At 51.9% G+C, this 27,379-nt stretch overlaps 1 long non-coding RNA gene across 1 annotated transcript; it reads left to right on the forward strand.

Moving 5' to 3' along the window:
* Nucleotides 1–461: 461 nt before the first annotated feature.
* Nucleotides 462–26,111, forward strand: LOC138391829 (uncharacterized). Its single transcript, XR_011234864.1, has 2 exons — nucleotides 462–559; nucleotides 25,570–26,111. It is a non-coding gene; the product is annotated as an uncharacterized lncRNA (long non-coding RNA).
* The last annotated feature ends 1,268 nt before the right edge of the window (nucleotides 26,112–27,379 follow it).

The raw sequence follows: 27,379 nt of genomic DNA on the forward strand, positions 1-27,379 counted from the left end.
CTTTTGCCCCTCTTTTTTCTTTTTTCCTTGTGGTGGAAAATCTGGGTTTCCTTTCTATCCTCCTTCCTTTTTTTTTTTTTTTTTCCTTTTGCAGCGGGAGGAGTCGGGGAGGAGGAGGGCAGCTTGGAGAGGTTTTTAAAAATGTCCTGGTGTAGCGGCTACAGTAGGCCGGCGTCTGGAACAGCTCGGCGCGGGCCGCCGCTGTCGCCGCCCGGGCCGCGGCTTGTTGCTGGCTCTCTCCTAGCGCGCGTCCCTCGGTCCCTGGTCTCCTGGCCCAGTCCGCCGCCCCGGCGCGTCTCTCCCCAGCTCCGGCGGCTCGGTCACTGCTCCTGGCTGTTGGCTGAGCTCTGGAAGCCCCCTCGCCTTAATGCAGCGCCCGCCGACGTCACGGCGGCCTGTGACCAATCAGCGCCTCGCGGTCCCTCTGTAAACCATTCTGCATCCCCCGGCCAGGGAGAGTGCGGGGAGACCGCGTTTAGAGGATCAGTGGCGGCGGCACCCGCGGCCTCGCGCGACGCGGGCGGCGGGCAGCGCGGTGCCTGGGCCCCCTCCTGCTCCGGTAAGGCGTTGTTTTCGGTGGGAGGGACTGAGAGAGGGCGGGAATAGGCTCAGGCGGATGCCAGAGTTCTGCAGGAGAGTGGGGGTAATCCAAAACCGAGCCTTGGTGAAGGTTGGGGTGCTGCCGGGTCCCGGAATCCCAGGCGGCCCCACAGCACTACTTGGCTTTGCAATTCAGCGGGTGTTGGCATTTTCCCCCGTTGCTTTCTTGACCTGGAAGTTTGTCTACGGCACAGCGCGCGTTTTTGGAGGGGGAGGGGGGCTTGGCAGCAGAATCTCCCTCCTCCTGTCTCTGTGTCCCCTCCCCCAATCCATCCAAAGTCCACAGGGTCCGAGTCTCTGGGAGATCTGGGTGTCTGCCTCCCGCAGCGCGCTCTTGAAAAGTTGATTGGGGCGGTTTCCTGGTGGGGGCGGGGAGACCGGAGGCGCGGCCCCCGGGAGGAGGAAGGAGTGGGTGGGGAAGCGCCTCGGGTGAAGAGTTGCAACCTTGGCGAGAAGTTGTGAGAAAACTGATCCGGAGACATCTTTTACATACAAAAACAAACGACTAGGCGGGAAGCCGTGGGACTCCTGGGGCGTCTGGGGGGTCGCGATAGTGACGGTGGGAAGAGGGCCGGAGCGGGGGTGCCCAGGCGCCTCGAAGAGGCTGCAGTAGTTTGGGGTGTGCAGTGTGCTCAGCTTCCAGTAGTCCCCTTTTCCAGGCTTGGGGTTGGCACCAGCTTCCCCAGACAACAGCAAACCATGCCCTCCATAGTTCACTATTCCGGGAGCCCGTAACTCCCTAATTCCGCTCTGGGTATGAACTCGGGACCACCACCGACTAGGGTGATTGACTTGGTGGACGCATCCGGGTCTTGAGAGCCTTCGCCTCGAAGAGTTACTCTATTGTTTCAACCGCATAATTTCTATGCTTACTTAACCGGGATTTCTCCGAAGTGGAGTCCGAAGGTGGTAGGGTTGAGCGGTTCCACTTTTGTTCCCCATTTTTGTTTTGGGGGGAGAGGATGCTGGAAAGGCACATCTGGCCCTAATATGGAAGGAAGTAAGGGTGGGCGGCCAGCTAGCAGTAGCTGGTATTTTTGAATTGGCTTTTTGACCTCACTCGCGATGCAGGAGTCAGGATTTCCACACAGGGTTCCAGAGCTGAGTTGGGAGAAATGCTGGCGGAAACGCAGTTGCGATGAACCTGGGCTGGCAGGGAATCCGGCTCTGGAAATGGCATACCCTCTTCGGACGAACCGGGAGGTCGCTACAGCGAATTTAATGGCTGATGCTCGATGGGATTTTAGGGCTCTGCCAACGCCCCTTTTCTGACTCCACCCGCAGTGCCCAGCAACGCCGACGCCCGCGGGCAGACCCACCTTGCCGCCAGCGTCACCTTTTCATTGGAAACCGAAGCGGGCCGGGACCCGCACTGCGACTCTGGTGCTCCGCCCCGTCCTGACCTTTGGATGTCGGGCCCCTAAAGCTTTCTTCTCACTCCCCTGCACATGCATACTTGGTCTCTGGCTCCCAGTTGCTGGCCAGGGCAGCGCAGAGGTTAACTGGTTAACTCGCGCGCACCCAATCCCCTCCACCGGTCTCTCTCAGGCCCGGGCTCAGGGCAGAGCAGGGAATGGGATAGAGGAGGCGGTTCTACGACCTAGCTGGCGGGCTCCATGGGCTTGGCCTTGGCTTCACGCTTCGCGCTCCTCCTGCGAAACTGACACTTCCTGGAGCGAGCCGAGCGGTACCCGGTAGTATCCTGGCACCCCAGCAGGTGCTAAGAGCCGCGTAGCGCGGGGTCCTTACTTTCTCCACCTGGACCCCGAGGCGCCTCCCAGCCCGCGGCGCAGAGTGAGGCCCGCGGGGAGGAGCCGGTCCAGCCAAGCAGCCCTTACCCTCTCCCTACGCCAGCTGTCCGGGCTCTCGCCGCTAGCGCCCTTGGCTCAACCGCCCCTTTCTGGAATCTATAGTAGTGGCCCCCGCCCCGGGTGGCTCGCCTCCGCCCCTGCCCCAGCTGGGCTCCTTCTCATGCAAAGCAGAGGGGTCATGATGGGGTGGGGGACGGTCGGTGGGGACCTACGGGGCGACAGCTGGACCTGGCTGCCGGTCCTTCCCGAACCCGAGGCCCGCCGCCTTTCTCCGGTGGGCAAAAGAAGGTTGCTCCATCCTTTCAGGGGTGCAGGGACCTTGGGACATAGATGTGGGGGGAAGGGGGCCCCTCCCCACAGACGGGCCAGCGCAGTAGGGGAATTGGGGGCGAGGACAGGACACTGGGTCCAGGGCATGGGTTCTGCTTGTCCCGGTGTCCAGGTGGCGCAGTAAACAGGTCCATGGGCGCCAACCGTTGCGCCTACGAGGGCGTCTGGGAGCGCAAGGCAAGGTGCACCTCTTGGCTCCTGATTCTAGGTTTAAAGTCCAGATTTAACGCGTCCACGGGGACAGCGTACTAGACTAATGTTGTTTTTCGTTTTCATTGAGCTTTTATTTTAAAACGTAATCAGTCGCAGAGACACGGAGAGAAAACTGACCGAGCTTTCTAAATTCGCCTCCGAAGCCGCTCGGCTCAGTTCTTCATTTAAACCAATGCCGGTCCAGCGGTGAGCACCAGCCTTCCCTCCTCACCTTCACCGACACTGTCTGCGTCCTCAAGTACACACACGCTTCCCTACCCGACGTCCTCCAAGTCACGCAGACCCACAACCACTTACATCGCCCCAGGACGCATACATTCTGGAAGAGGTGCCCTGAGGGTCATTTTCAGGGCAGGTCCATCGCTCAGTGACCGCAGAATCCTTTCCACCCCTCTGCCAGGCACCCTCGGAAAAGGCCCCAGAGGGCCCAGGAAGCGGCTTTCAAGGCCCAGCTTTCTCTTCTGAGAAGCTCCTTGAGGATCAGCCTGAGAGGAGGGAGCCTGTCCCGGAACTGGGAGTGGAGAGGGTTCTGTCAGCCCTCCCCAGTCGCCCTGCAGTTTGGGGATCTGAAGGCGCCCCCTCCCGCACACCCTTTCCTCCCGCCGCCTCCTTGGTCCCGAGCCCCACCTTCCCTCCTTCCCACGACGTTCCCGGGTGGATTGCGCGGCCCAAGGACCGAGCCTACCCAGTCACCGCAGCTGCTATTGACCCCGAGAGTGGCGGCCGCCCCTGGCGCCTTCCCTCCTCTCCCATCACGCTTCTGTCCAACCCACGGACCCCAGAAAAGGGCCATTAGGTTGCGAAAGGAGGCGCCTGGGGCGGAGCCGGCTCTAGGTGGTTGCTCTGTGCGGATCCGCGGGAATCGGCGCAGCCAGCCACACCCGTCCAGGAAGAGAGAGGAAGGAGCCAGACGAGAGCATCCCTGGACCCTGCCCATCCCGGAGGCAGCGCAGACTCCACACAGATTCGGTGAGGCCGCAGTAAATGCGACGCAGGGAATTGTTTGGCCGGGGTCCCTCGGATCTGATCGCCAACCTCTCCCGCCCTCTCCTTCCTCTGGTTCCCTCTTGACTCAGGTTGCCTTAATCTCACCCATCGCTCTCTGGTGGACGTGATTCACTGTGTTCAGTACTTTACAGTTTGTATCACTATCTTCCCTGAACCGCATAGTAAGGGGATGAGGGGTGGGAGAGAAGGATTGGAATTATCTCCACTTCCGGGGCAAGAAGCCCAAGTTAGGGGCTTGCCCGAGATCCCTCGGTCAGGGCACTACTGAAGGTGAGAAGTTGAGGTGCAGGGTTGCCACCTTGCTCCAGTGTGCACTTTGCCCCTGGCCACGTTTTCCAAGCCTAGCGGGCCTGGGCGGCGGTGGGCGGGGGTGGGCGAGGCAGGGACTGCGGGGCCGGGAAAGGGCAGCATCCGGCTGGGGCGTCACGGTGTGCGCTCGGCCTGGGTAAACAACGTTGGCTTCCCACGAGGGCTGGAGGGACCCTGGGCATGGGGGAAGGGGGCGGGTAGGACAGCGGGGTCCAGCGTGGTCATCTCAGATGCTGAGCAAAGACAGGAGGTGGATAATCTCAGAAGGAAGAGGGTGAGCGGGAGGAGAGAGAGGAGAGAGAGAGAAGTGAGGAGAGAAGGGCAGAAACCCGGAGGAAAGAAGAGAAGGAATGTGGAAAAGTAGGGGAAATGCTTGGAAGAGAGGAGGAAAAGAAACGGAAAAGAGGCCTCGAAAGGCATCCCGGAACAAAAAAGGGGGCGGGGAGAGGCGCGGAGCCGAGGACCGCGGGGGCGTCGCGCGGTCGCAGAGGGGGTGCGGTGTGTGGCGGGTGCGCTCGCAGCCGGGAGAAAAGGAGGCGGCGTGTTTGGTGGGAGACTCGGCGCCCGTGGAAAAGCGTGTGAGCGGCTCTGGGCAGGAATCCAACAAATAAATAAAACGTCTAAGACGGCGTGACAACAATGTGTATTTGGGTGCGTGCCCGTGTTCCTCTGTCTGAACACACATTCACACCCAGTAAGGAAGACAAACGGGGCTCGTGCCTCAGAGTAATTAATCCTCTCTCTAATTGACTCTCTCCCCTTACCTAATGGTGGTGGTCACTGCCGATATCTGGAGAGATACCAAGTGGAGAGAGGAAGAGAGTGAGAGGGGAACCCCAAAGCTAACAACCTTTGGGACTGCTATTGAGTTTCGTAGGGACTTGGCAGCTCTAAGCCTGCCCTCCCCCACTTTTTGGGCAGAGTTCAATAGGTGTTGCACCTTGCCCCTCCAGGTTTGGGCAGCATTGATAAAGATCTTTTCGGATTAGGGGGACCTGGTTACATATTCTGAGGCCCTTCGTCAGGCCTCTACTTGGGGAGATCAGTCTCAGAGGCTGAACCCCACCCCCTGGACATTTCTTACCTCCAGGCAATACCAAAGCTCCCACTCCCCTGTCCCTCCCCCAGGGGCCCAGACCCTGCACCCGCCTCCTTTCAGTTACTGCTTATTCCTCCCAGGATCCGGGATGTGTCCTGCAGTCCCACAGAGCAGATGAGGTTTTGAATGGCGTGGGTGCAAGGAGAGCAGTGAGAGGGATGAGGTCAGGGCGAGGGTGGGGAGAGGCTTCTAGAGACAAACCCACTCAGACACAGAGCACAGAAGGGAGCAGTTGCCACCTGGCAAGGGTGAGGCCTCCAGGGACAAAGGAGGAAAAAGGTAGACACTGTACACTGTGGGAAAGAGTGTTGCGTGTGTGGGAGGGCAAGAAGGTGGCCAGTCTCTACCCGTGTGACTGTGAGAGGGGACAGCTCTGGTCTATCTGTGTTAGTGTGGGGAGGGTGCCCTAGGCTTCCTGGCAGCACCCTTAGTTCTCAGGACTGGGGATAGTGTTGGACCCGCTGGGACCTTGGTAGCTGAGTTGGCTGGAAGGGGTCCAAGGCCCCTTCTGTCTGGTGATGCAGCTTTGAGGCTCTGCTCTGGGAGGTGAATGTCAACTCTCGCCCCTGCGAGGTGGCATCTTTGCTCTGTTGGCCTCCTCAGAGGCTAAATAAATAAATGCTGAGATCTATAAACCTCCCAGCCCAGGGAGTAGAAGGAGGGAGGAAGGGCACCTCCCTAGAAAAAATCCACCGCCCACCACCCCCCCAACTAAACACGTTTTTAATTGTCCCTTGGGAACATTTGTACATTTGACCAAAGCAAATCCCCAAGCAGTAACAGCAAAATTAGTCATAGAGGCTGGTGGTCCAGGGAGAGTTGGGGGCCCGGAGAGGGGAGGCAATGGCGATGGCGGCGTGCTTGAGAAGATGAGAAACTTGGCTCCTTCCTCACTGTCTGTGTCAAGCTGTAGAAGGAAAGTGAGCAAGAGGAATAAAGTTCCAGAGGAAAGAAAGAGAAGGGCATATAAAAGGCAAATCCAAAGCAGAAAGGAAAGAAAGTAAAGAAGAAAGAAAAAGGCAGGGAGGGGGGGAGAGACTATAATAAAAGAGGGTGAAGGCGGCCCCAGGAGGCTGGGCCTCGTCCCAAACCATCCGTCTTCATTGTCTCCGTGTGTGCAAAGGCAACTCCGGCATAAGGAAAAGCCACTATTGGAGCCGCGGCTTTATTTTATATCCTATACATCAGGAGGGAGGCAAAGCTTTATTTTCGCCAAGAGACAGATATTTTATTTCTCTCTTACGGTTTTATGTGTGAGAGATGTCAGGTTGCTACAATGGATGGCTAATGCATAGGCAAGAGGAAGCCGTGTTGGCATGCTGTGTGTCATGGGGTCTTGGGGGGGTGAGCAGGCCTGGGATTTAGGGCTGATGGGACACTCTGGGGGATTTCTGCTAAAACATCTCTCTTCATAAATCCAGAAGCATGGTCAGCTCAACAGGGAGAAGAAGGAGTTTTAGAGGGAAAAGAGTTGGGCTTAGTAATAAACGAACACACAAAGGAACCGCTTACCTTCCAACAGGCTCGGGCAACTGGGGCATGACAGCCCCATGGAAATGCAGAGACCCACGTCCAGACACACAAGCACCATTCACGGGGAAGTGTTTTCCTGACACAATGCAATGTCAGTTTTGCTTCCTTTCCCCGTTGTATATTTTTCCACCTTTTTTCTCCCCTTCACCAGAAATCTTTTTTAACCTCCTCAGAGCCTTGGGGGAAAAGAGCCATTAATTTGCAAATCATCTGATCTGTGAAAGGATCAAGATGCCTGTTTTTCACTGCTAAATCCAATGTCTTGAGTGGACACACATATGCACACACAGGCCCATCACGCTGTGAACCCTTGGGAATGTAGGTGCCAGATTTGAATCCAAGAAAAGCCTCCCTTCCCCTACCCCCGGGACCTGCAGCCGAATTAAGCCTTAGATCCCAAACTGCATCATGTTCGTATTTCTAAATCTGGAGAGAAGTGGGGAGGCTAGGGGGACAAAGAGAGGGGGAAGTTTGTTAATTAACATATTCTGTTCAGGACTTAGAGGAATCGTCTCTCCCACTCCCCCAAGCCATTTCTTACGGGAGCTGCTTTTATTCAGTCTCATGTCCTACTCTTTTAATTTTTAGATGTCTTCGTTCCTATCTACTGTGGAACAAAAAGGTGACTGTGCCCTTTCCATCATTTCGGAGGATTGGGGACAGCACAGGATCCCTAGACAATGAGTGTGGGGACCTGGCCACACTGTCTCTGGCCTTTGGGGAAGACGTTTAACATTTCTGGGCCTCAGTTTTCCCATCTGTAACAAGAGGGGATTCGGCTAAATGATTGCTGAGGTCCCTTCCAGCTCCGACCTCCTCTGACCGAATGAGATAATGTGTGAAAACACTTTGTGAACGCTAAAGCCGGACGAATGCCAGGGATTATTATTACGATTCTAATCAGTCCTCTTTTCTCCACATGGATCTTGGCTGTTTAGCGCCAGCAAGCAGGCTAAAGAGGACCAAAAGCGAGAAAGCTTAGCAGAGATGGAAAAGCTCTGCGCCATGGATGGAAAAAACCCTGCATCTCCAGAAACATTCTGTCTCTGTGTGCCCCCTGAGGCCTGGTGGGAAGGGGTGGGGGAGAAGGAGGAGGCCTGACTTGGTGTGACCCATTTCAGTCTACATGGCGACAGAGAGCGTAATTTCTTCAAAAGCATCATTTGTCTCCAAGTGACTGACATGGGAACCTGATGGGGAGGCGATTTGCAATTGTTTTTTTCCAGGAAGAAAGGAAAGAGCAAGGTATAGCTGATTAGCAAGTTAATTATTTCAGTACCCCAAGGGTTCCAGCGTGGTGGTAAGTTGTCCAGCCCTGGTGTAATTTCACAGTCCATGCATTTCCTGGTGAGCACCTGGAGTGCCCGAGTCTGTCTCTTTCTCCATCCACCTGCCTCGTGTCTTCCTGACACAGCAGCAGGGGCTGGGGAGGTAGAAGGTACAGGGCACACGTTCAGCCTCGGCTGCGGCCTACCTGATGCCATCTACCTCCGCTGAGTGTTTAATTATCTGGCCCTTTCTTCTTCTCTTAAAAAAAAATCTCTTGTTTAATAAATATTAATGAGGCAGGTCACCAGAAAGTGGAGTTGCAGTGAGGTTTGTTTCCCCAGACTTAGCCTTGAAAGAAACTGGGTTTGAGGAGCCTTTCTGCCTCTCCCTCCTAGCCCTGGCGGCTCTCCCGTGCTCATACTGGATTTCCCACCTCCGGGCCACCACTTGTCCCAGGGCAGTTCCTCCAGTCTGACTTCAAGATCTGATTTCCCCTTGCGGGAGGGAAGGGAGGAGTGTGTGGTCAAACGGACACCTCCCCTCAGAGAGATAAGTTGGAGATGTGGACATTAGCCTCAAGAATTAACAGCTTCTGCCGCTCTCTGCTCTCTGGAGGTGGGTAGGGCCAGCCCCCTGCCGCTCCTTCGGAGATGGATGAGGGGAGGGCTGCACAGTTTACTTAAGAGTGGTCCCATCTGCTCAGACTGGCCTTTCATAAGGGGAGGGATTTATGCAGTGTCCTTGTGCACAGACCTGGGATTTGGCTGAAAACCTTGGGCCTCAGAATATTACTGAACGCTAAAATGTTCAGCCACGGAGATGATTCATGATTTTGTCTGCGTGGACAGGGTGTGTGTGTGTGTGTGTGTTTGTGTGTGTTGGGGGTGTACATACACTGATGAGTGCTTTCCACCATTCTCACTTTGAATCCAAACATTAGGAAACTTTTTTTCTTCTGTATTCACTCAGGAGACATCCCACGGCACTGGGCTCCGATGAGCCAACTTCCTGACTTCAGCAATGTGAAGATGCTACGACACTTTCAGGTGCTGGCATTCAGCTGTCCCCCAAGCAGGTTGGCTGATATCCATGCTGATCCCTGGAGAGGGACCGGGGGCTGTCTGAAAAGACAGTTCTGATGACTTCATTGCTGGTGGCTGAGGATTTGGGGAGCAGGGGTGGGAAAGGTGAGTCCAATTGCTGTTTAAATTGGACTTGGCCCCCTTTACCGCATAGTCTAAGGGGTCTCAGTAGGAGGAAAGGCAGTGAGAGAAACTTAGGAGGCAGGAAGGCAGGCATAGGGAGGAGTTCCTCGTCTCAATCTAGGTACTGTCGTGCCAAAATGAAGCCCGGAGATGGTTAAAAACAAGACTCCTAGAGAGCAGAGCTTTGAGGTTCCATGTGGGATCTTGGCCTGACTCTTGGGAGATGAAGAAGTTTGGGGCAAGTTTGAAAAGACCTACAAAGTGCCATTTATTCATAATCTTTGGGGACTAAATGCGATGTCTCATCGCTGCCCAGTGGCTGCTAAGGAAACCTTCTTAGCTTATATGTCCCTCATTTGTGGTTCTACCATCTTCTTGCTCATGTTCCAGTTTGGTCTTGTAGAAGAAGACCAAGCTTTCCCAGCTCTTTAGTTTTTCTTTTCCCTCCGGCTGTCCATAAGTTAGCCAACATTCTAGTCCACTGGCCAGCACACAATTTTGGAAGGTGAGCTGGCAGGCCCATAACTATGTGTGCAACGTTGTTTTCATTTGGGCCCTAGGAAGTGTATAGTTTCAACCCTTACAAAAGAAAAGCAGGGGAGCATTTCTATGAAATCTTTTGATGAAGAATTTACCACTAATTTGATAAGTGCAATGCTCCATTTCCTCCTTCTGAATGAATACCTTTGTCAGTCAGCGCTGAGGGTCTGCAGAACCTGTAAAAATGCTTCCTTTGGTCTCCCTGTTTTAACACATGCTGGGGCTTGGGCCTTCCTCTGACAGACTGAGGAGGGGCAGACACATTCCAGAGACCAGGTCTTGGAGTGTTATCTCTTCCCCTACCTCAAACCCTCACCCTGCACTTTATCGCTCTTTGCTACAAATGCAGAGACCTCCTAGAGAAGTGTGAAGGGATGGGTTTTAATCAGGTTTGGGGAAGGAAGGAGAAGAAGGTGAGCCCAAAGAAATATGGGGACAGGTGGGATTTTTAAATGACACTTTTCTGTTATACTTCTCATATGTTGTGTATTATAACCTACAAATTGTGCGTTTGTTGCAGTAATCTACAATGTATGTGTGTGCTTGCCAAATGCTGCTTGGCCAAAACAGTGTTAAATAAAATTGTGAGAAATGCTGCCAGGGCCTTGCATGGGTTATTTAATTCTATCAATGATAAACAATGTTAATGTGTAGCATCTCAGTCGGCACAATATCATGTTTCATTTATATATGCTGAGATATATTTAAGCATGAAAGATACAGTTTTCCGACACATATATTTCCCAATGATTACTTAGGAGAAATGTGATAGAAACAGCAGAAACCTTTCTCTCACACATAAACCTGTACCCTGCACACGCAGACTGCCAGTCACACTTAGTCACACGGGCAGCCAGCCATGTACATATTTTCATATACGTGTCTTTGCTGGTAAATATAAATGTAGCTTTTGTAAATGTAGATTTAGCTTTCTGTACATACACAATTCTGGACACAGGTACCAGCACACACATTTCAGAGTCTTTGGTTCATTTATACATATTTCCTCACACACTTACCTATACTGCTGCAGAAATGGATGCTAACAGTCAACATGCATGTCATCCTGCACATGGATATTTATATGTACACATGGAAGTGCTCTAACTGCCAAGTGCTGATGTGCCTGGAAGGATGTGTGCCCACTTGCAGGAGAATGCTCTGGACCTAAATGTGCATTTGTGTACATGTGCACTTTTGCACACACACACTTACTCCTCCAGCCCTGCTCTGGGAGCACACAGACATTCACTGGCACGTTCCGTATGACCATGGAGCAACAGCCATGGTGGACAGTTAACCCTGAGCCCTTCAGAATGGGAAGCCTGGAGGAGCAGGGTCAAGATGCCAGCCTGTCTAGCCTCTGATAAAAATAACATGAAAATGTGGGGGTGGGAGAGTAGGGTGGGTAGCTGGTCTGTGCAGACAGAAGTACCTCCAAAAGAGGATCAATCTTTCATTTGCTCATTTAACAAACATGTCAGAGAGGTATGTAAGAGTCAGGATAACTGATCAGCTTCTCTGGCCTTGGTTCTGCTGCCAGTTAGCTGTGTGAATCTAGGTGACGTGCTTGCTGGACCTCAGTTTCCACATCTGTAAAGTATCAGCCTTAGATGGGTGGTTCTCAATCCTGGATGCACAGTGGAATCTTCTGGGGAGCTTTTAAGAAATACAATTCTTGGACTCCACCCCAGACCGATTAGACCAGATCTCTGGGAGGTGAGTCCCAGCATCTTATCTTCTCAAAAGCCCCCCCCAGGTGATTCTATGTTTAACCAAGGTTGAGACCCATTGGATCTCCAAGACTGTTCAAGCCCTAAAACTCTATATGCTATGGAGGGCCTTTTATATCCGAAGCACCAGGGCACCAGGACTCTTTGCTAAAAGTTATAAATTTGCTTGTCATGCAAAGGTCATAAAAAGTTATTAAAATGATTCTTCATTTAGGGAAAGAATAATTTTGAACAAACTACATTTATCCTGGAAAAACTCATACCTACATTTCCAGCTGTTTCTTTGTTTCCTTTCCAATCCCTTCCTCTCTGACTCACTCATCCAACATTAATTATATGCCGTATATGCAAACGCTATACGTGGGTACCTGATAAATGTAATAGATGCCTTTGCTACATGGACATATTTCCTGTCTAGCGCCTCACCCCACCTGTTGGATAGCATAATATTTTTAGCAGGGTAAATGAGAAGGCACAGCCCTCAGGAGGAAAGTTCTCTCCCTCCCGCAGCCCTGAGTCACAATCCAGCCCCCAGGCCCGTGCCCCAGTTCTGGAGGCTGGTGTGGTGGCTGAAGAAAGCCTTGCGCTGCGTGTCCTAGAAAGCTGCTCTCAGACTCGGGCCTTTGGGAATCCTACATTAATATTCTCCAACAACAGTTCCCCAGGCAGAGCCGGTCCCCCTTGAAAACAAACCTGCTCCATGCCCATACCTGCCGGAAAAGGTGAGCCCAGCAGAGGCATCTCATTCTCAGGGGTCTGAGACCCCTGGGGGTCTGGGCTCCAACCCTCTCATCCGCTCCTGTTTGCTGCCTGTTTCTCTGCTTACCTCTTTATTCCCCCCACCTCCCTTTTGTTTGATCTCCTTCTTCCCTGATGCCGTACCAAGGTAAGCCCTGGCCCCCAAGGGGGCCTGCACACCAGCAGGAGAGGTTGCTGGTCACAGCGGACATCTCATGCCATGTCCAGTCCCCCTTCTCCCTCCTCCCTCCTTCCCTTGCATGGAGGTTGGGCTTGGTGCCGAGGAGGGAGCCCCAGGGACAGCACAGGATCCTCGGACTCCAAACCCAGATCCAGAGCCCAGAGCCTGGCTTCCCAGGCTTGAGCCCCTTCCCAGCCCAGCCCCCCTTGGGCCTGGGGAGTGTCACACCCCAGGATGTGATGGATTCCCCAGGCACCTTCAAAGGGCTCTGCATTTGTTTGCAATGCAGACCTTGAATCCTGCTCTGGTCATAAATGTTGTTTATTTTGACTAGGACCTACTGAAAGGGGACTTGGGGGTGGGGAGGGCAAAGAGAGAATTCTGTGGGGAAGATCATAAAACCATTAGCAAAGCAGGGCTTTTAGGGGTCACAGGATCATAGACACTTTCTGGCTGGAAGGAGCATAGGCCATCAGGAAGGTCAGAGATGTCCACTTCATCAGCAAAAGGCCTTCAGGGGCCACACAGAGCTAGGGTGGGGGGCTTTGGGCCTCTTGTGAAGGGGGCTGTTTCTAGAAAGTAGATACAAGGTATGGGGTCGTGACCCCCCAATAACCTTACACCAGGTGGGGGAGGCCAATAGTTGCTGAATATGATGGATTTGCCCCGCTGGTGGGAAGAGCCAGTTACTTGGCCCTGTAGAAGAGTCTCTTGTTCCCGGGAGTGGGCATAGCTCCTGGGTGACAGTCTGCTTCACTGTCACTCACAGAGCAGCCAGTACGTAGCAGTACCTTGCTCTCCAGTACCTTGTCTTCTTTAACCTTCAGAACTATTCTGACAGAGATGTTTTTATCTCCATTTTGCAGATAAGAAAACTGAAGCTCAGAGAGGGGAGGTGGTTTGTCCAAGGCCACACAGCAAGTTAGTGGTCAGGCTGAGATTAGGCTTTAAGACTCTGGGTTCTTTAAACCTAATCTCCTCCCCATCTCCCGTCTTCTCCACCATGCACTATGGTCTGGTCCCCTGCAGCCAGAGAGACAAAATAGGAGGAGGATTCTGGCCCACTCTGGAGAGAACATAGACCCATAAACCCAGTCTGTAGCCAGGTAACTATCTCGGCTTTCACTTGCTGTGTGACTCAGAGCAAGTCACTTCATCTTTCTGAGTCACGCCTTCCAGGTCCACCTCCAGACCTGGGGTCTTTGGAAAGGTGAGGGGTGGTGGGGGTGGTGGCAAGCTCGTCCCCTCTTTGAGACGTGGTTTGGCCCCCAAACTTGCCTCAGATCACCAAAAGACACCCCCAAAGCAGGCAAAGCTCGCTAAGATCCCCGCTGAGCACGAGAGAGGCGCAGAGCCAGGGCAGAGACAGCTTAAAGAGCGGTTCTTCCCTGATCCCTTGGCTGTGTAATCCAGTTGCTCAGAGAATGGAAAATCCCCTTCTCCTTCTCTGGCCCCCTCCCCCACAAAGGCCTCCTAATAGGGCTGCCAGCTTTGGGGCGCTAATCTGCCCAGACATCACTCTGTGAGCAGGCTGCCCTGGGTCCCAATCCCAGCCGACCCTCAATGGGACACAAGGAGGCTGGGTAGGGGGTCTGGGGAGCTGGGGGTATCACTTGCTGTCTGGCCTGCCCAAAGGATCGGAGAAACTAACAGCCCTCTGTGCTGAGGGAAACTTCAGGGATGGGGACAGGGGCCCGGGACTGGAAGGAGGTGGGCGGGGCCGTCCGTGGCAGAGGTGCCTTGGGCGGGCGTATTATTAAGCAGCCCCATCACTTCATCCACCCACTTCTTTCATTTTTATTTAAAGACTGGCTCCCTCCCAGGCACCTTCGCCTCCCCCACCCCCTACACTTTCACTCATCCATCCACGGAGCCGCTGACAGCTGCCCTGCGGGTGAACTCCTGATCCTCCTGAGGCTGGAGGGACACGGAGGGCCTCAGGCCAGAGCGCGCCCCTCCACCCCCTGCCCTCACACCCGCTCACTCGCTCGCTGAGATAGGACCACCTTCGTTCCCCTGAATCAGAGACAGAGAAGAAAACAAGGGAGGTGGAAGAACAGGCAGAAGGGCCAGGAGGAGGATGAAAAGAAAGAAATGGTGAAGAGGGGAGAAGAGGAAGAGGAAATAGGACAGAGAAGCAGGCAGGGAAGGAGCAAATGGGAGGAAATGGAGAAGGAAGAAGAGAGAGAGGAAGACATCAGCTACAAGGAGAAGGAAACGTGGGAGGAGAAAGGAAGGCAGGCTGGATGGAGAAAGGGCAGGCGAGGGCAGACGCTGGGGACAGTCCTCGGAGCTGGAGCTGGAGCCCAGGCTTCCCCGCACCAGCGGAAAGGAAGCACGAGCTCGCTGCAGGTGTGAGGGGTGAGGTAGATGGAGCCTCCTCCCCCAGTTCCCACCTCAGGAAGCTTCATCGACATGATTCTACAGACCATGTCGATGGCCATCCAGGCTGTAATCAACACTTGGGGTGGTCGGGGTTGTAGGACCAGCCAGATGGAGCCCTTCCGTCCCTTCCCAGGAAGGTGACATCTTTCACCTGGTCTATATACCACGCCAGCCTCAGTTGGCCTCACCACCCGCAGTGTCTCTGTCCTGCCCACTCCCTTTGGTTGCTGTTGGGAATTGGTCCTGATTGTTGGATTTGGTGTTATGGGAGACTGGGCCTTAAAGATGAAGTACATTCCATCCTGTCATTTATAGATGGGAAACTGAGGCTGGAGAGGGGAATAAACTTGCTGATAGTCACGTTGTGAGTTGATGGAGACCTGCCTTTCTAACCTTGAAGGCTGATGCTGACACAACAGCCAGAAAGGAAGGAGGAAGAGGGGCAGTGTGGTGTCCCTGTGGAGAGCCCGGCATTCAATCCCCTCTCCTGGAAACACCGCCAGTGCTTTGCATCCTAGAGGAGGGAAGGCAGCTGTGGCTATGATAGCCCCATAGCCTGAATGCCTACCATATGCCAGCTTTGGCATACATCATTCTCAATAAATCTTCACATCTATCCTGTCGGGGATATTCTATGCCCTGCATTTGCAGACAAGTAAGACAAGGCCCAGAGAGGTGAAGTAACTTGCCCAAGGACACACAGCTAGGAATTTGCACTGGGGTTTGCTCAAAGACCATGCTGAATCCCTTATGCCAGTGGTTTCCAACCTTTTCTGCACCAGGGACTGGTTTCATGGAAGACAATTTTTTCATGGACCAGGGGTAGGGGTGGGTGTGTCATGGCAGGTAGGGTGAAGAGGTCAGGCGGTGATGTGCAGCCTGTTTCCTAACAGGCCATGGACCAGGACCAGGACTGGGTCGTGGCCTAGGGGTTGGGAACCACAGACTTATGCTATGCTCTCTCTTGGGTGATGACAGCTAATGGTCTTCTGCCTTACCCCATTCCCACTCCCCCTCCATACATATCCTGAGGATTAGATCTGAGATCCCCTCATGCCAACTGGAACTGATGCTGCCAGGGAGAACCCAGCTGGGTGGATTCTCCTGACCCTGCCCCCCTGACTCCCTCCAAAGACCCCACAAGGACAAGGGTAAGGTCCCCTGAGACTCTGTGTGATTTATCTGGTGATATTGTTATTTTATGGGATGGGCCAAAGAGATGTCAGGAAGCAAGTTCGCTGTAAATCTCCTTTCTCTGCTCCCTTTCCCTCTATGCGTCCCCTCCTGAAATTTATGGTGAAATCTGTTCAGAGCTAGGGACTTGGGGCTTGGGTTCAGGCTTGGGGTGGGAAGGCAAGGAACAACACGTCTTCCTTCTCTGGGATCTGCTAAGAGTGTGCGTGTGTGCTCCATCACAAGCCTGCAGTGTCTAGTCCACAAAGCCCTTGTTAAGATCTCCTCAGTGCTCAAATGGCGCTGCGGACAGAGCACATTGCCTGCGTTGGAGGTGTGTTATCAGCCGGTGGCCCACATGTGCCTCCCTCATTGGTGAGAGAGAGTTTCTGAATCAAGCCAGGAACCTGGGAGCACAACCCACCTGGGAGCTGATGCGTGTGACCTCCACACACAGACTCCAAGGCCAGGAAGAAGGGGAGGGGTGCTCCCCATGGAGCTGCAGGTGATAGAGTAGCTGGAAAGGGACCTGCTCCTCGGTCCTTTTCAAGGAACAGGTAGGAGGGCAGCTTGAAATTTGGCCCCTGCCCCCAGGTAGGCAGGTTGACCTGCACGGCAGATGCTGCTATAGGCTCTGCCCCTGGGGGTGAGCACCCACCGAGAGGGTGAATGGAGGCTGGCACCATCTCCCCCTTCACACCTCTCCCCTCATGGTGGGCTTTCGGGGCTGCAAACCTGGGGCTGTTTGTCCTGATCTGAGCCCAGCTGGCTGCAGCCAGTGGCCTCCAGAGCTCAGCCCAGGGAGGGAAGAGGTAAGAATGAAAGGAGGGCAGAGGAGGGGATGAAGAGGGAAGGGATGAAGAAGCAAGGAGAGGCTAGGGAAGGCCTTTCTGACCTGCAGCCCCCACCCCCTCCCTCTGGTGAACTCCTCCTCCCCCATCATGGCTCTTTCCAGAGTGCTGGTGGTGGCCGCCTGTCTGGTGACCTCCAGTACTTACTAGCAGGCTGTTGCAGGGGAGTATCTCCAAACAGTCCGTGGCCCCTGGAGGACACATCTTGGGCACCCCACAACTCCCACAGCCCCATGTTCAGGGTGCAGAATCTTAGGGAGGGCTCAGTGAATCCCGGTTAAATGAATGCAGGAGAAAAGAAATGAGCGACTGCCAGGTGGCTCCCCTACCCCATCCTCGCCCTGCCCGTCTCCTGACTGCCCAAACCAGGCCTGCGCTGTGTCTCCAGTTAAATATATGGAATTATCTATTACAATACTTCGATATTTATTACATTGATTTCGCTTTAAATGCTTTGTAAATCATAGCAAAAAATAATGGCCTTCCAACGGAGAGTCATATACCGTAATCAACTGGAAGAAAGTCGGCATTGTAATTTAAAATAAAAAAAAAAATCCTTATGTGAGTCTCTCGTTTAAATTAAGAGACAGGACGTGATTCAAATAATAAGACCCAAGTGAGGCTGGTTTTTCTTGGCAAATTAGTAGAGGTTTTAACTGGAACTGAAAAGGTGTTAAGGTGGAACACTGACCTTATTAGACCTTAATTATTTTCTGTTGTTACATTCCTGGAGCCGAGGTGTGTTTTTTCTCCCCCCCAAAGTGGCCATGTTAAGCCTCATCTCGGGAACTTTGGCTTTAGAGAGATATCACTTCTCAAGAGGCATTAGTGGGATAAGAAGCAGACACTTTGCCAGTGTCACTTTTCTGCACCCTGGAGTTTCCTGGGCACCCAGAATTGCTGTTTTGGAGACAATGTTCTTGTCCTTGAAAGCTGAGAATTCACCCTACTTAGTGTCCCCGGCTTCTTTAGCTTTTTACACTTGGCTTTCTTAGTGGCAGCTGCTTCTCCCTGGATCTACCCTCTGCCCAAGGCGGTGGAGCCAGTATCCGTCTGGTCAAGAGAGAGGAGAGGGGTACGTGTGTGTGTGTGTGTGTGTGTGTGTGTGTGTCTGCTGGTAGGTGGGGGGGCACAGCAGGCAGCATTTTCCTCATTGTTTCTGCAACCTTCCCGCTGCACCTTCCACGGTCAAAACTGGCTGATCATCAGTCCCAAAGCTAGCCAGGCCCAGCTCAAGATGCCCACAGCACCTAGAGATGAAACGGAGCAGATGCCACCGCCTCTAAATGGAAATAATGCAAGTAGATGGCCTAGCAGTGGCCTGGCACATGGCAGGCATCCAACGGGGGTGCTTTTATTTTTGCTAGAAGGAAGGGCAGTCAGAAGAGGTTTTTTCCTACTTGCTTCCAGATCTCCCCTAGCATGCCCCCCTGGCCCTGAGGTGGGGTGCAGAGGCAGGGAAGAAATACTGGGTCCCAAGAGGCACCAGCACAGACATCCATCCTGCAGCCGCACACCACCTCCCTGAAGGTAACCCAGCTGAGCTCTTATAAACACCATCAGCTCCATTCCACCCACTGGCCTCCAAATCAACTTTGGTCTGATCAGAGTGAGGGAGAACTTTTCCAAGGCCTGGTCTCTTGGGGACCATGCCTGGCGGCTCATTACTATCCAAGAAAATGTTGGGATGGGGGTGGAGGATGAGCTACAATCAGTGAGAAAGGACTGAGGGTGGGTGGGACCCATCAGGCCACCACAGATGGGAGGGGTCCATCTTCGGGGAAGAGGAAAACCAAGGCTTTGGGGAGTTGCCTGGCAGTTGAGCGTGTCAGGGCGTGTCCTGTAGAAGGGGGCCCATGCTCTGCAGCGGACATCCAAGATCCTAGAACATCAGGTCCGAGAGAGGGTGTTAGAAGCCATCTCAACAGACTCCTTGGCTTTATAGAAGGGGACACCAAGGCAATTTGAAAGGATCAAACACCCTCCAGGAGGTCCTACGGGTGGAGCTGTGTTGAGATGCTGAGGGAGGGGATGCAACAGCTACAGATGTTGATGTCTCTCACCTGGAGGCAGCCTTGCCAAGCTGCAGACTCCCTGGAGCCCTGATGGGCCAAGGTCCACCTTGAGTCTTGGCACGAGTGGGCCAGTCCCTGCCTCTGGCCAGTTGGAGTGACCCTCTCTGCATCCTAGTCACATCTCTCACCACCTGGATGAAGGAGGACACGCCAGGAGGAGTCAGAGCCTGTGTGACCCAGGAAGCACGTCCCCTTTCTAAGCCCACCTCCGACCTGCCTCACTCTCAAAACACAGCAGGGGTGCAGGGGGGTGATGAGAATCTGCTGGGGGTGCTGGTTGTGCAATAGCTTTATAAACTGTGAAGTGCGGCACAGGCGGGAGGGACTGTAGGGCCAGCCTGGGTGGCTGATCCAGATGTGGAGAGGATGACATCCTCAGACTTTCACGTGTGGGCTTCTGGCTTTTACCTCCCTCTTTCCTACCTTCCTTGGGGCTTGACCCCAAATACTGCCCCAAGGAAGAGGGAGCTCAATCCTCCTGATAATATGACTGTACAATAGGTATTATTATACCCATGTTATAGATAGGTAAACTGAGGCCCAGAGATTAAATAACACTCACATGGAGCTGCTGAGAGGCAGAACTGGGATACGAACCTAAGTCTCTCTGACTCTAGATACACCGAAATGCCAACGGGGAGGGTAATAGTACATGGTAGAAGGGGAGCCAGTGAGGGCCGGGATTCACTTGTGATTTGTCACTGTTGTATCACCCGGTCCTGGGGCAGCACCTGGCACGCAGTAAACCATCAATATTTAAAATTAACAAAAGCCAACTTTAATGGAAAAGTTTGGTGTAGCGAAAGTGTGTTAATTATGGGAACTGTATCTTCCATCACAGTTTCCCAGAAGGTTCTGTGTGGTGGAGGCTTTGGGGTAGTATTTATGGTTCATGGTGGCCCCCTCTGGCTGACTCTCTACCCATGACAGAGGTTTGGGCCTCAGATAGTAGTTGAGATAAAAAGAAATAGAGTTAGGAAATGGCAACACTACAAGTAAAGTAAAATCTCTGTAGACATATACTGATTATATTAAAATTATGTCATAGAGGCAAATACTGTTATTTTTTTTTTTTTTTTCTTTTGTGTGTGTGTGTTTGAATTCAGCTGGAGAGGCAAATACTGTTTTGCTTCTTGGTAGACCCCTTGGGATGACCTTATGGAGAACAGAATATTGCATATTTTAAAAAATCAATGCATCCTTTAATTTTGTATATTTAAAGATATTGGACCTCGATGCAAAGGAGCCAACTTTTAATTCAGCCAATTTTTACTGAGCACCTAGTATGTGCCATGGACTGGGTTAAGCTCTGGCAGGTTCTGAGATGCCCAAGTGATGGCCCCCAGCCCTCAAAGGCACCTCAAGGTGGGGGCCCTTTCTAAGGAGCCCCGTAAGGTCAGCCAGGGGTAACCACGCATGCCCAGGGGCTTGCTTGGCCAGACTTGGTTCTGCCTTTTCCCATTCCTGGTGCACAGAGTCAGCATCTTGCTCTAGGAGGTCAGCCCAGGGGCCTTTCTCTCTCCTCTCCCTTCCTCACCTTTCCCTCTCCACCCCTGCCCTCCCCTGGCTGACTGAAAAGGTGCAAGGGGGAATCTGAGAGATTCTGTGCTGTTTGTTTTGGGTTCAATGGAATCTCATTTACACGTGTTAATTGCAACTAATTGGCACTAATTGGATGAACAGGAAACCCTCTGGGAGCACTCATACCTTTAATTTGTAGTAAATATCATTAATTAACATATGCTAATTAGAGCCAATTAACATTGATTAAGGGTTGCCAGCTACTTGGAAAGTACAACTCTGTGTCCTCCTCCTTTGATTGTCTGAAGTCAGCACAAAATACATTACTTGAAGTCTGGTAGAGGAGAAGACAACACATCTCATGGGCCGAAGCCCTCACCCCACTGGGCACTTAGAGGATGGCTCCTGCCCTGGCCCTCCCCAGGGCAGAGGGGTCTGCAGGGGCAGGGCCCTGCAGGATTTGCACCGCTCGGGAGGTGGGAGGGAGCAGCGGGTGGGAGGTTCTGGGTGTTGAGCTGTTCTCCCCTTGGCCTGGACTCCCAGTGGCAGGCAGAGCCAGCGTGGGTGGAAACAGCACTAGAGTTCAGCAGGCGGGGACAGTGGGACTGCTGAGACCAGAAGTGTTTGGGACTCCTCCTCCAGGGAGGATGGGTGATAAGATACTCATGGTCCGTTCCATCTGGCGTGGGGTGTGTGTGTGTGTGCACGCACGTGCCTGTGCGTGAGCAAAACCCCCTCCATCTCCCGTGGGTGTGTAAACGAGGAAACCCCCTCCATCTGACACGAGGCGCATAGATGGTAGGGCCACCTCCGTCAGACATCTCCTTTGCCCATTTTGAGATGGTTTTTACTTAAGATCGGGATGCTGCTCAAACTTCCCAGAGTATTGGTGTCAGATTAAAAAAAAAAAAATCGTTTGCCTGGGAGCCAGAAGGCTTTAGGTCTACTTTCAGTTCTGTTACTAACTAGCTATGGGACCCTTGGGATTCATTTAAAAATATATAAATTGTTTTATTTTCATCCAATTACGAAAGAAATAAATGTTTATTGCAGACCCTTCCCGCCCCCTGCCATTGCCTCCTGCTGTAGTAGCTTCCGAGGGAGTCCGGGCCCTTCCTCCTCTATAAATCCGCCTCGTTGTACCCGGCTGCAAGCTTCCTGAAGGCAGGGTTCAAGGCTGTCTTGTTCACAATGGCCCTTCATGGACACTAAAAATATTTGTTGCACGAGTGAATGAATACACATAAAACCAAAACTATCTGCCATTTCCACCCCCACAGAGAAAACATTTGGCGTGTGTATGTGTGTGTGCACGTGTGCATACCTAACTATATCTATACCTATAAATAAAACGTGTTACATATAAAGCAAACATATATAACTGTCACAAAAGTCTTCGTGTAGTTTTTGCTTTAGTAACTTCGAAAGTGTATGTGCTACAAACTTTAAAAACAAAAAAAAATCATTTAAAACATTAATCATTTACATGTATTACACACTTACTCGGTTTCATGCCCTCTGGAAAGATTGAGCTGTTACAGTTTCATCAGCAAGGGACGAGAGTGTGGCTTCTTCGTGTTCCTGCCAGCACTGGGCATTGTTCTTCTCCTTCAACCACCAGGGAAGCTGTTTAGTCCATTTTCTCATCTGTGGAATGGGGCCAGTGATGCTGGCGCCACTTAACGTTCTAGGACGCTCATGTGGGAAAATGTGGATGATTTTGCAACCCAGGGACAGGAGTATTTGTTCTCCAGGAGACGGGAGAGGAGAAAGCTTTATAGCTTCCAGATTGGAGTTGCTGGCTCAGATGGGAAGAGATGGGCGCCCGAGTGGGACAGAACTTGGAGAAACGTCACCAAGGAAACCCCTGCGGTAGGGCCTCACTCCCTACCTCCGAGAAACAGGGCTGCCCTGGAGGGTTCTGGAGATCAGGACGGTGCAAATTGCAAGGCTGGAAAAGTCCCCCTGTAGCACCACACAGGATAAAGTGAGTTAAGAGCCCTTGCTATGGGACAGGCCGTCTTCTAAATCCTTACATTCATTCATTCGTTTATCTTTCCCTAACCCAGTGACGTAGGTTCTATTATTATCCCCATTTCACATATGAGGAAATTGAGGCCCAGACAGGTTAATTAACATGCCCTTGGTCACACAGCACCAAGGGGCAGGGTGAAATACAATTTGAATTTCAGTTTAGAGCCCACTTTGCCTGCGATGAACGGCCCCTCCCTCCCATCCACCTTTGGCTCCAGGATGCTGTGGCTCCTGGGGTGGGAGGGCAGGGTGGGCCCCAGCAACGTTGCTGTCTGAGTCCGAGTGGACCCCCATTCCCAGCTCCTTCCCCATGGAAATCTGAGGTCTGAGGGAGAGCTGCTGGTGAGGTTCAGAGCAGCTTAATTACCAAGTGATTTTTAATTTGTTTTTGTTAATTGAAATCTCATTAAGCAAGTAATTTACTCCAACACAGCTCAGGAGTCCACAATTCCACGGGTGAGGAGGCTAAAGGGGCTTTTAGAACTCACCTTAATCTGGGGATTGTGCTTCTTACCTTATCCTGTGGCTTGTGTGCATTTGAGGACCCATGGAAGGGTCCTCCTAGGTGGCCAGGGACACCCTTTTCTCCTTCTTTGCCTATGCTCCATGGGGCCCTGGACTCTGCCTGCCTTGTCCTGTTCCCTGGAGTGGGGAGGAAAACATGAACCTGAGCCGTCCGTCTGCAGGGCATGTGCACACCCAGGTGTGTGGCACGTGGCGTAGATACACACAGATACTGTTTTGTATTCATTCATCTTCGTACCAAGCACCGTTGCAGACACTGGAGATGCTGGGGGTGGGGGAACATGGGTCTTCCATCCCTACAGTAAACAGCTCTTTTCCCCCCAATTGCCTTGGGGACAGAGGCAGTTTCTGGACTGCCATCTAGGCCTGTGCAAGTGCTGCCAGCCTCTCAAGATTGTGTCACGGCCACTTCTCCACACAGTTTTCACTCCCTGAGTCCTCCCGGATATGCAGCCTCCCTCCCTGGCATGTTTCTGCTCAGTTTATCGGTCCCACTCTTTGGACTCATTCTACCGTGTGGCAGAGAAATGTGCTTCTCGTGCCTGCTGGACTGCAGCACATGAGGCGGAGACCTGGCCTTGTGCATCCAACCCGCGGTGCAGGGGCTGGGAGTTCTTCCAGCCCTGCGCCTGACCGTGCTGCTCAAGCATTGCGTAGGGAATGAACGAATGCGCCGTGTCCTGACCAGCCCTCGGGACGCAGCTGAAATGACACTTTTTAAAAATTGGGGTAAAATACACATAACATAAAATTTACCATGTTTGCCACTGTTAAGCGTACAGTTCGGTGGTATTAGGTACATTTATATTGTTGTGCAACTATCACTACCATCCATTTCCAGAACTTTCTAATCATCCCAACTGAAACCCCGTACCCATTAAGCAATAACTCCCCATTCTTCCCTCCCCTACCCGCAGCCCTGGCAACCACCATTCTGCTTCTGTCTCTATGAATTTGACTGCTCTGGCACATGATGGAATCAAAACGTATTAGTTCTTTTTGTGTTTTGCTTATTTCTGTAATGGCACGTTTTTTTTTTTGTTGTTGTTGTTGTTTTCTTTTTTCTTTTTTGCCCACGTGTGCCAGATCGATGAAATGGCACTTTTTAAGAGAGGTCTTTTCTGAACCCTGGACTCTGTCACTTCAGCTGCTGCATGTTCCCGGGTCCCCTCTCATTACTGTCTTCTCACACATCACAATCCCTTGCCCTTACTGTCCGTCCTTCCCCAGCTGTGAGCTCCAAGACTGCAGAGGCCACCCAGCTTCTTCAAGGCCATGGCCCTGGCTTAGCTATGAGGGTTTCCTAACAGAGCCAGCACAGGGATTTAGGGTGGCCAGGCTGGGCGCAGTGGCTCACACCTGTAATCTTAGCACTCTGAGAGGCTGAGGTGGGAGGATTGCTTGAGGTCAGGAGTTTGGGACCAGCCTGATCATTAGCGACACCCCATCTCTACTAAAAATGGAAAAAAAATTAGTCAGGCAACTAAAAATAGAAAAAACTAGCCAGGCATGGTGGCATGTGCCTGTAGTCCCAGCTTCTGGGGAGGCTGAGGCAGGAGGATGGCTTGAGCCCAAGAGTTTGAGGTTGCTGTGAGCTACAATGATGCCACTGCACTCTAGCCTGGGCAACAGAGTGAGACTCTGTCTCAAAAAAAATAATAATAATAATAATTTAGGGTGTCCAATTCTTTATTGCTGGGAATTGGCAGGCCATTTAGGATTCCTGGGCCTTGCTTATGCAGTGCCAATAGCATCCCTCCAAATAACCGAGATAACCCAACAATGCCCTCCACATGTTTCTGCCCTCCCTGGGTGGGGTGGGGGTTTGAAACCAGTGCAAGTTCCTACACACTGCCTGGCACATAGTAGGGGCTCAGTGAGCATTTGTTGAAAGGGTAAGGAAGAACATATATGAGCCATAACTTTGACCTGGTCCGTGTTTCTCCAAGATGTGTACATGTGCGCGTGTGACTGTGAAATTCATGTGTTGCTTGTCTGGCCTGTGTCCCTGGGTATACCATGCCCGTCAAGGATTCTGGGCCCTACTGCAGGCCAGGGCCCCAGTTCTCCGGAGCTCTGTCTGCACTGGGTGCTTCCTGTATCCCCTTGCCGCCTCCAAGTGCCTCCTCCCTTTGCCCCTGACTATGGCCACTTGGTGGTTTTCCAGGCCTGACATTTCAAACATGCAATGCCATATGTATTGCCACTCTCAGGTAATTATCACGTAAAATTAAGCTAGTCTTGTACATGAAACCAGCAATTAGCCAGGGATTGAAGGTCAGGGAGAGCTCGTTTATAGAGTCGCTAACAAAATGTTAAGTGGAAGTGTGTGTCAGATGGGCCAGGAGGCTGGATTAGCCGGGGTCGCAGCGGTGGGACTGGAGAGCCGGTGGGGAGGAGATGGGGATTTGTGGCTCACACTTTTCTCTCTTCCAGCTTTCAATCTGGGGCATGGCTTTGAAAGGAAGGTGGCTAAGCCTGCTAAATCCCGACGCACACCGATGCGGTTTTCCCATTCATCTGGAAACCTGGTAGGTCCTGCCCAAAAGCCTGAATGTCAATTCCACCTCCTGCCTGGCTGCCCACCACTCCAACATTTTACACTGAAGCCTTTCAGATCTGCTTTGGGTACCTGAAGATAGAATGAATGATCTCTCAAGACTCAGAAATTTTGCACATGCCGTTCCCTTTGCTTGGAATGCTTTTCCCTCTCTCCCAACTCCTCATTATCAGCCTGGAAAATTTCTGTTTTTCTTCCAAAAATCTCAGGCATCACTTCTCCAGGAGCTTTCCCAGACCCCTCACTTTATTCCAGAAAAAGTTATCACCAGTTTTGTACCGTGAGCATGTTTCCGTGGTTGCGCTTACACTCATGGCAATTTATTGGTGATTTGTCTGTCTCCCCTACTGGACTAGGAATTACTCATCAATTCTTGGCAAGCTGGGGCTGCTCAATAATTGTTTGTGGGATGAATATATACATCAGTCTCCTCTGCCCTTTGTTCTTTTCCATATCCTTCAAGGCCCTGCTCAGACATCACCTCCTCTGTGCAGCTTTCCTGGATTTCCTTCCCTGGTAGAATTAATCATGCCTTCTGTGTTGCCATGACACCTTGTGCATGATTTTATTATAGTACTTACTGAATTGCTTCATCTTTCATTACTGGTCTACCCAAGGCTACCACACTGTACAACTCCAGTGGCACCATTCACAGTGAGTCAAGCAATGCAGAGATGGTACCCATACTTACACACTAGGCAGCGACCTTCCACAGAGCAAAGATCCTGTGACCTTACTAATAATCTGCATATAATGTGTTCTCGTTGTCCACACTAGTGTTCATTCAGAGTAGGAATGCAATGGGTATGTACTAAACATGTGATTAATTATTCAATAGGGATAGGTGGGTCCAAGGAGAGAGCTCTAGATTTGGAGTCTAGGGATCTGGGTCCCAGTTCTTGATTGCTGTGCAGCCTTAGGTGAATCACTCAATCTCCCTGGTCCTCATCCTTTTAAATCAGGTCATATGTGTTGAAGTGCCTGGGACAAAGTAGATATACAATGCATGCCAATTTCTCACCCCCTTTTCTTTATCTGTGAGGAATATAAAGATTCCTTGTGGTCTTGTAGAATGCTGGGCTCTCGGGATTGGAAGGAGTTTTGAAAGGCATCTGGGCTGACCCCTGGCATCTTCGAGGTGGTCATCCAGTTCTGGATTGTACGTCTCTAGTGATGAGGAGCTTACCTCTTCACAGAGCAGGCCATTTTACCTCAGACAGCTGTGCCTGGGAAAGAGCCCCATTACCTGGCACCTGGCTTCTCAGAATCTATATCATAGGTGCTGGTTTTGCATCATGAGGCTAGTCCCATAGCCTAGATGATATTCATAGACAGTGATTTGCTCTAGGCTCAAACACACCAGTTCTTATGTAACTCTATTTAAAGCCTAGTCACCATCTTGGTTGCCCTCCTCTGAGATTGCTGTCCTTTGTCCAAGGACCTTTTAAGACAGGGCACCAGAAAAGGGTAGGACTGTCACCTTCCTTTGCCTAGAATCTGTGCTCCTGTTAGTGGAATCCAAGATCACATTCCTGTGACTGTATCTCTCTCAACCTAGCAAACATTTCACCATCAGGAGGCAAAGCTGAGAATCCACAGAATTCCTCTTAAATTTTACTTCACATTTTAAAAGTCTGCACTAAAAAAAAAAAAAAAAAAAAAACACCATAAGCAAAGTCCCAAAAA

Source organism: Eulemur rufifrons, chromosome 9, assembly GCF_041146395.1.
Source record: "Eulemur rufifrons isolate Redbay chromosome 9, OSU_ERuf_1, whole genome shotgun sequence".
In the NCBI taxonomy this organism is placed as follows: domain Eukaryota; kingdom Metazoa; phylum Chordata; class Mammalia; order Primates; family Lemuridae; genus Eulemur; species Eulemur rufifrons.